The following is a 9,502-nucleotide window of genomic DNA, read 5'->3' on the forward strand; positions in this document are numbered from 1 at the left end:
TGGTGTGTATGGCTACTGTGTTATTTGGCCCTGCTCGTGGAATAGTTCTGGATACGAATATCAGGACTGATGGGTTAAGTCGTTGACTGTGGACTAATTCCGAAATTATGTATTCAAGGCAGTCAGCTGGACCTGGCCTTGTTAGTATGGGGGTTGCGAATGATAGTTAGGATCAAAACCCTTCATCTGCCTCTGGAATTGGCAGCAGATGTTTGCTGGCATGCAAGCAAGACTGCAAAATCAGGAGGAGAAAATTGGGTGGTTAAGACAGTGTGTTCTGTTAGGGAAAGCTGATCTATATGTTTTGACGGCAATGGCACCAGTTTCGGTTCAACTTGAGGGTGGAAACAGATGATAATTATTGTATGAAAGATTCCAGAAGCGTTATCCTCCCGTTTTCAAGGGAGGCTTGGATCCGTTCAAAGTTGAACAGTTGATGGGCATGATTAGTTCCATCCTTGACTATATGGGAGGGGTAGGCAATGATAGAATGGTTTGGGCCATGTATATGTTGCGGAAGGATGCCCGAACGTGGTGGGAAGTGGTATCCCAAACTCGAAATGTTGTCATGATGGGTTGGGAGAAATTCAAACAATTGTTTGATGAAAGAGACTACTGTGACGCAGTTTGAACTGCAAAGACCAATGAGTTTATGAACTTGGTTCAAGATAGTAAGACAGTGACAAAGTATGTCAAGAATTTGATGGGTTGGCCAAATCCGTTATTGATTTGGTACCAACGGATGGGGCCAAGAAGGAACGATTCATTCGAGGATTGAACTCTGGGATGGCCTAGAGTGTTAGGATCACTCCAGTACATGAGATTGTTACTTACGCTTGGGCAGTAGGGAGGGCCCTTGTTATAGAGGACGTAGGAGATGAGACATGGAGTGAGAGTGTCGTTGGGCAAGAAGCTCAGGCAATGGTATCCCTATTTGCAGGATAAGTTAGGGGAGGATGCCCCAGTAATAAGAAAAGCAAGACCCCTGGCAGTTCTACTACCCTAGCCTCGATAGGAGGGATTATACTTTACAGGATGGCTGCCAGGGCGGTAATGAGCCTGGAGAAGTTATCTAGTATGCATCAGGTGCAGGAGACGCCATCTGGGAGAATGCCGAGTGAAGGAATGCTTTCTATATGGAATGGTTGGGTACCTTAAGAAGGATTTTTGAGATTAAAGGAGGGAGAACCAAGGAGTGTGGATGGCTCGACTTCGGTTCGAGTGTCCGCCTTGGTACAGTCAGAGCTTGAGGCTAGTCCCTCGGAGGCGACTGGTTGGCTTTCTAGTCCTCGTTCTTTTATATATATATATTGAGCTAATTGAGTTTGGTGCTACGTATCTCTTAGAAGATACATAGATATGTGGCACATGTTATATGGTTGTAACGCCATGGGGCTTGAGATTTTAGTGTCTGCCTGGGGAAATTGGTAATATCCAGGAGATGGGTTAGAGTATTTCTGGTAGAAAGTTAGCAGCGATAATTAATTGAGTTATTTATGTGAGGATTTTGATGTGAACCTGAGTACGGATTAGTCTACAAAATAAGGGACAACCATGGATTGTAAGAAATGATAGTACCTTTGAGTTTAAAAGGAAAGGAACTGGTTGCGCTTACGGGATGCCTAACTATCGTGGAGGGTACCACTAGGATTGTATCAGTTAGGCCAGATGAAGATTGGAATGGCCAGTAAGGTTTTAGATGGATTCACAAGGATTCGGTGGGATCGATGTCACATTAAGGAATTGAGTATGCTATTGGGTTAAGGAAGGGATAGAACCGGTATCAGGGACATCATGAAGAATGACACTAACTGAGTGTGAAGAATTAAATGTTTGGTCGAAGAAGTTGTTTGACTTGAGGATTGATCAAATGGAGCATCTCATCATGGGACACGTCAACACAGTAGCCAAGAATGAAGGATTCATTGCCAGGTTGCGAGGGTAGGACAGTGTTCTCAAGAATTGACCATTGATTTTGTTATTATCATATGAGGATCAAGGAAATAGGCATTTCAGGAATTACCTCTCGCACCAAGTATGATATGATGGGTTTTAGTGAAGGCTCTCGAACTGACCAATGCTCTAGCAGCCCACGTAAATTCAATGAGTGGAGAGTATGGGGATAATTTGGACAAGTCGTATCTAGATCGATCAATAATGTTTTGGACTACTTCTGGTTAGAAACAGAGCACGAGAAACATTTCCGCTGATACTATCGAGGCTGAGGAAGCGAAGTTTACAGGTAAGGTTCCGGAAGGAATATGTTCTGATTTCTATAGATGATATTCAAGGTCACATTATAGGAAGTGATGGGAATGTGTGTGATTTAATTAAGATAGAAACAATAAGGAATTTGATGAAGGAACGTTTAGGGATGAGAAGCACGGTGAGTCCAGTAAGACACATTGGCTACTACTTGAAGCATCCTTGAGGATAGCCATACTTTGACTGAAGTAACGTAAGAACCTGAAGTTTGTCTGAATGGATAGTACGGTACTACATTCTTTTTTAGAAGTTGAAAAAAAGGTTGGTTAGCAGGCCACGATATTAGAATATGCATGTGAGGACTGATACAGGAGGATGACATGATGGACACTATCCTTGCTTAAAACATGATATTAGAGTATTGTGCGTCAAGGACTAGAGTGCGCTTGTGTGTAGACAAAAATGGTGATTGTTCATGCTTTACGATAGAAGAAGGGATAAGAACATGGATGATCTACACGGGGTGTTAAGTTGATAGTAATGCCAGATAGCCACGGTTAGGGTGAGGTGACAACACTTATGGAAAAGAAGTGCATACACTGGCATGAAAGTTAAAGCATTTTGTCACCCATAGGGGTTGACCTTGAGACAAAGGCGCTAGTGGTGTAACTCCCCACGTCACTATGGCTGCTTCCTAGAATGACGACTGGCCCTGCAAACCAACACGAGTCCTTCCAGTGTGCTTTGTCCTCACTCGCACGCTTCATGGGAAAACTTCCCAGGAGGTCACCCATCATTAGATTGCTCCAGGTCAAGCACGCTTAACTTTGGAGTTCTCAAGTGATGGGCTACCGAAAAGAAGATGCATCTTGTTGGGATAGGTGGTACCCATCAAAACATTTAAGCCATCTTCAACTGTGTAGTCCCATACCTACGCAGTCTTAGAATCATCACACTTGACCTTCCCCAGGCGGTGTGGGATTGCACAGCTTTACCCGGTCTTTCCCCTTATGGATCACGCGATTCTGACTGTTACAAGTGGGAACTAGTAAAGGACCCACATTGGAATCCTTATTAATTAGAGAAACTGATTTGGAGGCTGACACTTTGAGTGGGAAAAGTACGTGCCAGTTGTATGATTCGCCATGGACTACAGTAAGTCAAATGAGGTGACGACCGGGATTGGAATAGAATATGTGATTGATAGTTGGCAATTATACTTCTATGGACAATGAAATGCATATAGAAGATCTTGTAGGAATGGTTAAGAATCCTACTATTATAGCATGGATATGTTAAGATATGAGAATCAGATGAGTGATCTGATGGATGTTGGCATTTAGGTAAAGATTCTGGAAGAGTCTTATACTACCCCCTTATGATTGTTATATCTAGGAAGTTTGAATGGACGTTAAGACCTAAAATTTGTATACTGGAAGGTGCATTGCCTAATCTTTTAGTAAGTGAGAGATGATAATCAGAAGCCAGAAAGGCTATTATGACTATAGGGTATCCTGGAGTTAGTACGGAGGGATATAGTTATGGACCGTAAGGGAGGATTACCTTAGATTGCAGGAAAGATGAGTGGATACGAAAAGTTGTGACTCAACAGATTGGGTTAGCACACTTTAGTTCGTGTGAACGAGTATCACAAGAATGCGTATGTGCGAAGGGAGACCGTATGTCCCCGTGGGACACCGAAGTAGATAGTGTCGGATAGAGACCCTTTGTTTCCCAAGTTCTGAAAAGGGTTGTAGAGGGCGATGAGTATAAGATTAAGATTTAGAATTATTAGTTACCTTCAGACAGACTGACAACCTGAAAGAATGACCCAGACTTTAAGAATTTTAACTCGAATGTGAAGTTTTTCGAGGCATTGAGGTGGACCCTTGATTGAATAGTCACGGTGATGAATGTCAGTCAACAACTAGGGTGACTTTGAATAAGATATAGTGAGATAGGGAATGAGAAGTACTCATTCCGAGGAGTGAGATGAGGGACAAGAAGTATTTTGGTTCAGAATTGGTCCGGAGGACCAATGAAGTGATTAAGGATTGTTAGGGTAGGAGAGTCTGCTTTATTGAAAGAATGTGAGAGTTCGTAAATTTAAATATGGGAACGTGGAGTTCCGGGACTGGAGACTTCGTAGTTTTCCGAGTATTGTGGACTAAAAAGATAAGATAGTTTGGGAAAGAAAGAGGAGTTTTGACTCTAAGTTTGATAGACTTGTGGGATCCTAATAAGGATTAGGCCAGGGGCCTATGGATTAGCCTTACCCCAGCATGGGTAAAGGCTCATAAGGTGTTATTGGTGCCTGTGTCAAGGAAAGAAGTGTTGAGTTCTACCCTTGATGGGGTGAGGACACCTTAAAGAGTTTCAGTAGAATTTACTGTGCAAGGAAAAGTCAGTGGAATTTTTGATAAATGAGATAAAGTCTTACGGAATAAGACTATCACTCTAGTGAGGGTGTTACAAGGAATAATAAGGTCAAGGACTAGACTTTGAAGTTATAGTCAGATTTGCGGGATTAATATCCCGAGTTATTCAGGTAAATTTTGAGGATGAAATTTTCAGTAGAAGGGGATAGCTGTAACGTCCCAAAAATGCTAATAAGGCTTAGTGCCTTGATTAGTGTGCCGAGAGAGCATAATTGGATATATGTGTGAAATTAATTGATTAAATGTGTGACTGTGGCATACATGATTTATATGATAATATGAATATATATATATATGCATGTGTTATGTGTATTAAATATGCATGTGTGCACGTTCTTGTTTATAAGGGCATATTAGTAATTTTGGCCCATTGAGGGCATAAATGTGATTATATGTATTAAATGATTAAGACCACATTATTATGTGGATATATTTGCAGTATTCGGTTTGAGGCGATCCTAGTGAACAAATTAATGGAATAGCACAACGGGGTCTAATACCCGGCCCGGGGTGAACCTCGCGGTATTTTGGGATTTATTAGTTAACAAACAATTATTTGATGATTAGTTGGGCACGTCAGGATTAATAGGGAACTTATAGGACCACTTGAGGATTAGCGGGAAATGCGGTAAATGACGATTTGCCCTTAAGGGAAATAGGAGGCTAAAGATAAGCTAGAGGGTATTTTGGTCTTTTATGTAAGGGATAAGCTTAGGAAACCTTAGGAAATGACCAGAAAACATTCGAACTTCTCACAACTTTCTCTCTCTCTCCTTTTCTCTCTCTCTCTCTCTCTATATATATATATATATATCTCTCTCTCTCTCTCTCTCTCTCTCTCTCTCTCTCTCTCTCTTGTGAACCTAGGGGAGGCATTTGGAATTTCTGGAAAATTGACTCAGGATATTTAAGATTTGAGGCTGAAGTTGGTTGGGGATTAGCTGAGGGATCAAAATCACTCTTAAGGTAAGTTCTACAACCTGATATTTTTACTGTAAATTATTTTATTAGTTCGGATTTTTTGATGGGTTTTAATGTTAGCTTTAGTTAATAAATTGGAGTGAGATTTGTGGTTGGTTTTAGGTAATTATAATTCCTAGGTTGTGTTAGTGAGAGTTCTAGACTCAACTCTGGCTTTGGTACATGTCTAAGTTGAATTCTGGTAACTTTGTTTTGGAGGAAAACAGCAGAAGGAGCTGCAAATTTTGGGTTAGCGGGGTCGCGCCGCGACCTTGTTCTTGGGCACTCGGCCCGCGTGAACCCAAAAGCCCTGGGGAGCTCTCTGTTTAGTAGGGACGACGCGGCCCTAAGAGCCAAGTCACGGGATTTAGGGCTGGGAGCCTTTACCTAGGGGGCGCGCCACTACCCTTAGAGCTAGGTCGCGACACACATAGGCAGACTTAACCAAAATAGTTTTTTTAGCTCGGGAACTTACCCCTAAGCACTAGGGACGAATTCTATTACCCGATTTAGTAGAATTTGAGATCCCGGAGGCTAGTGAATTATTTCGAAACTTTTAACTGATTTAGATTTTTATGGTTATCCATTGTCGCTTTGTGACTAGGGTTACCGCTAAGGCTCGGGGTCGCTCTACACCTTCAGCTCGAGACTCGAGGTAAGAAAAATGCACCTGAGGGTTGGATGGGGCTTGGACCCCTGTTAACGAATATATTATGATTGTGAATATATCTGTATATGAGGGTATCTAGATAGGCAGGCTTATATATTCTGCCTTCGACTGCTTGTTGTGCAATGTGTATTTATGATTATATATGTTTAAAGGTCAACCTAATGGTGCCGAGGTCGGCTATAAGACTAGAGGACTCGGCCTAAGGGCACCGGGATTGAACATTATACAATAAACAGAAGTGTTGTTTGCACTTAACTAATTGTATTGATAGATGTGATTGGTTTATGTGTTTGTTGAGCTGAATATTATTGTTAAGCATATTGCTTACATCCTAATGTTGATTGAGCTTATTGGTCTAAGTTTTACTGTGCATATAATGTTGCTTAATTATGCTTGTTGAATTAAGTTTTCTTGATGAGCCTTGGCTCATGGGTGCTTTGTGGTGCAGGTAAGGGAAAGGGAAAGTTGGACCAGCCATGAGTTTGAGAGCTTTAAGGGCAATGTGTACATCAACAGCAGCTCGACCGCCACGGCCGAGCCTTATACAGGAACTAGACCCAAATTGTATTTTTCCACTTAGGTTGGCTTCTGTTGTAATCATTTTGAGGGTTCAATTGCCTTATAAACATCATTTTTGGGATCCTATGTACCAACTCCTATTTTTAATGAAGGTAAACTATTTTATGATCAAAATCTTTTTACCCTAAGACAATTACCTTAGTAACGCGTTTATGTCCAAACGACTTGATAAACAAGTCCTGCACTATTTAAAATATACAGTGTAATGGTCTTGACTATCTAGGCCATTACAAAAATCCTATTGAAATCGAACACCAACTGATCCCTAAGATCTCCTTCTCTTTCTTGACAACCACAAACCCTGAAGTCTCTTCTCCCGTGACCCACGAGCCCCTACCCCCAACAGAGTCTCGATCAAACTATTTCTAAACTATACGAAGTGCGATTTTGTTTCCTAGTTGTTAATATAATTGATATGCTATATTATTTTATAATATAATGTAATGTTATATTATTTTATAATATAATGTTTTAGATTAAATAAATGTGACAATGAGTGTCACATATTGTAATATATAAAAGAGAGTTACAATATTTAGATATATGTGAATATATGGTGTTTCAAATTCAGTTACAAATTTGTAACTTTCAAATATTGTTCATTATTGTGTAGATTTATTGTTACACAATATTGAGATGAAATTCTTAAAGCTATATGTGAAATGACTGTTAGAGATTTTGAGGGTTACAAAATCAATTGAGAGTGGATTGGAACCGTTTGGAAAAACAACACATTTTTGTGTGCTGAAATTGGTTAGTGGCCGCGACCTAGGGAACAGAGACCAGTGGCCGCAGCCACTGATACTTTTGGCCGCGGCCGCGGCCACAGAGACTAACTAACCAATTTTTCAGTTTTTTCCAACATTTTTTAACGGCTCCAGAAACTCAAATAACTCCCAAATCTCATTTTTAATTCCATAAACATCCAATTAATCATTGGTAACAACCACGGGGGTTGATGGAATTTGAAATTTAAATGATGTCTCTAAACTCTATAAATAAGAGCCTATTACTCACTTGTTTGACACAATTTTTCTATCCATTAGAGCACTTGGCTAGAAAACATCTAGAGGTTTGATAATTTCAAAAAGCAATTTCCAAATCCGTGAGAAATCCCTTAGTGCTTGAGTTAGGGGGAAATAAGTTTTTGGATAAATGTTTCAAACTTTGTTCAAGTTGGTGATCCCCAACACTCTTCACTTTAGTAGTGTGAGTGAGAGTTGTTTTTTTTTATTCTTGTTCTTTTCTTTTATTCTATTGCATTTCATTAACATATCATTTGCTCTACTTACTTGTATTTCTTGTTCAGAGTTGTAATATTTTCTTTTGTTACAAACACTTTTACTTTATTTGTATATTTTGTTTATAGTTGTATTTCTCAATTATCTTCTTCTAATTTTTTTCTTATTTATTTGTATTTTCAGTCATAGAGTTGTAACATTATTTAATAAATCTTGTTTATTTGTATTATTTTATCTACAGTTGTAATATTTCTTACTATTTCCATTGATACAACATATATTTTTCTAACATGATAGTCCCGATATTTCTAAGATTTTAAGATAGCCAACAATGTTTTGTACTGATAAATTCATATAATGATTAAAATCGATATATCTATGGAGAAGTCGACGACAACTTGCTGGAAAAAAATTAAAGTCCGACAAAATATCGACACCCTCTAGATTTTGAGATTTTCTCGCCTACCATGAGAAGAATACTATGAAGCTTTCAACATGGTTTATTCTTCTTTCACCATTTTTTTTTCTCCAAAATATCAATGATTTTTAGCGATGAAAGGGAAAAAAAAATCATAATTTTGTTATCTTTTTAAAGTTTTTTGTTTTCAGTTTAATTTTGCAATTAAGATGTGTTTTGTTGGCTGATCAAAATAAAAGAGAGATGGAAAAAAAGAGAAAAAAAAAAGGATATAAAGTAATGGCTATTTAGGATTTTTACCCCCCGAACTATTACCACTATCGTATCGTGCCCCCTAATTTTTTCAAGCCGTTAAAAATTCTTCTGAAATATTCACAGTAATGTAAAGAAGGACTTCCATTAACTTTTAACATAGAATGCTGACATGACTCTTTACATGCTAATGTGTCTTGGCCATGTCAGCGCCATGTGTGTAATTTTATTGTTTTTAAATATGGTTTTTATTTTTTTTAATGTATAAAAAATGGTTTAATTTATTAATTCTATTTTTTAGTGTTTAATTCATTAATTTTTAATATGATTATAGATTTTTTAATTTTAAAATTACACACATGGCGCTGACATGGCCAAGACACATCAGCATATAAAGAGTCATGTCAGCCTTTTGTTAGCCACATGTGTTGAAAGTTAACAGAGATCCTTCTTTACATTACTGTGAATATTTCGGAGGGATTTTTAACGACCTGAAAAAATTAGGGGACACGATACGGTAGTGATAATAGTTCGGGGGGAAAAATCCTAAATAGCCTAAAGTAATTATATGTGTGGGTCCTTATAAATAATACACAGGTCAATGTAAGGTTTCATTGATGAAAAAAAAATGCTTAAAATTAGACTACATGGCAACATCTAAAATTTAAGCGTGATAAATAGTTTTACTTTTTAGATGACAATGCTTTAGATATGTTTACTTTCTTCTAATGGAATAAAT

This window comes from Humulus lupulus, chromosome 7 (assembly GCF_963169125.1).
Source record: "Humulus lupulus chromosome 7, drHumLupu1.1, whole genome shotgun sequence".
Lineage (NCBI taxonomy): Eukaryota > Viridiplantae > Streptophyta > Magnoliopsida > Rosales > Cannabaceae > Humulus > Humulus lupulus.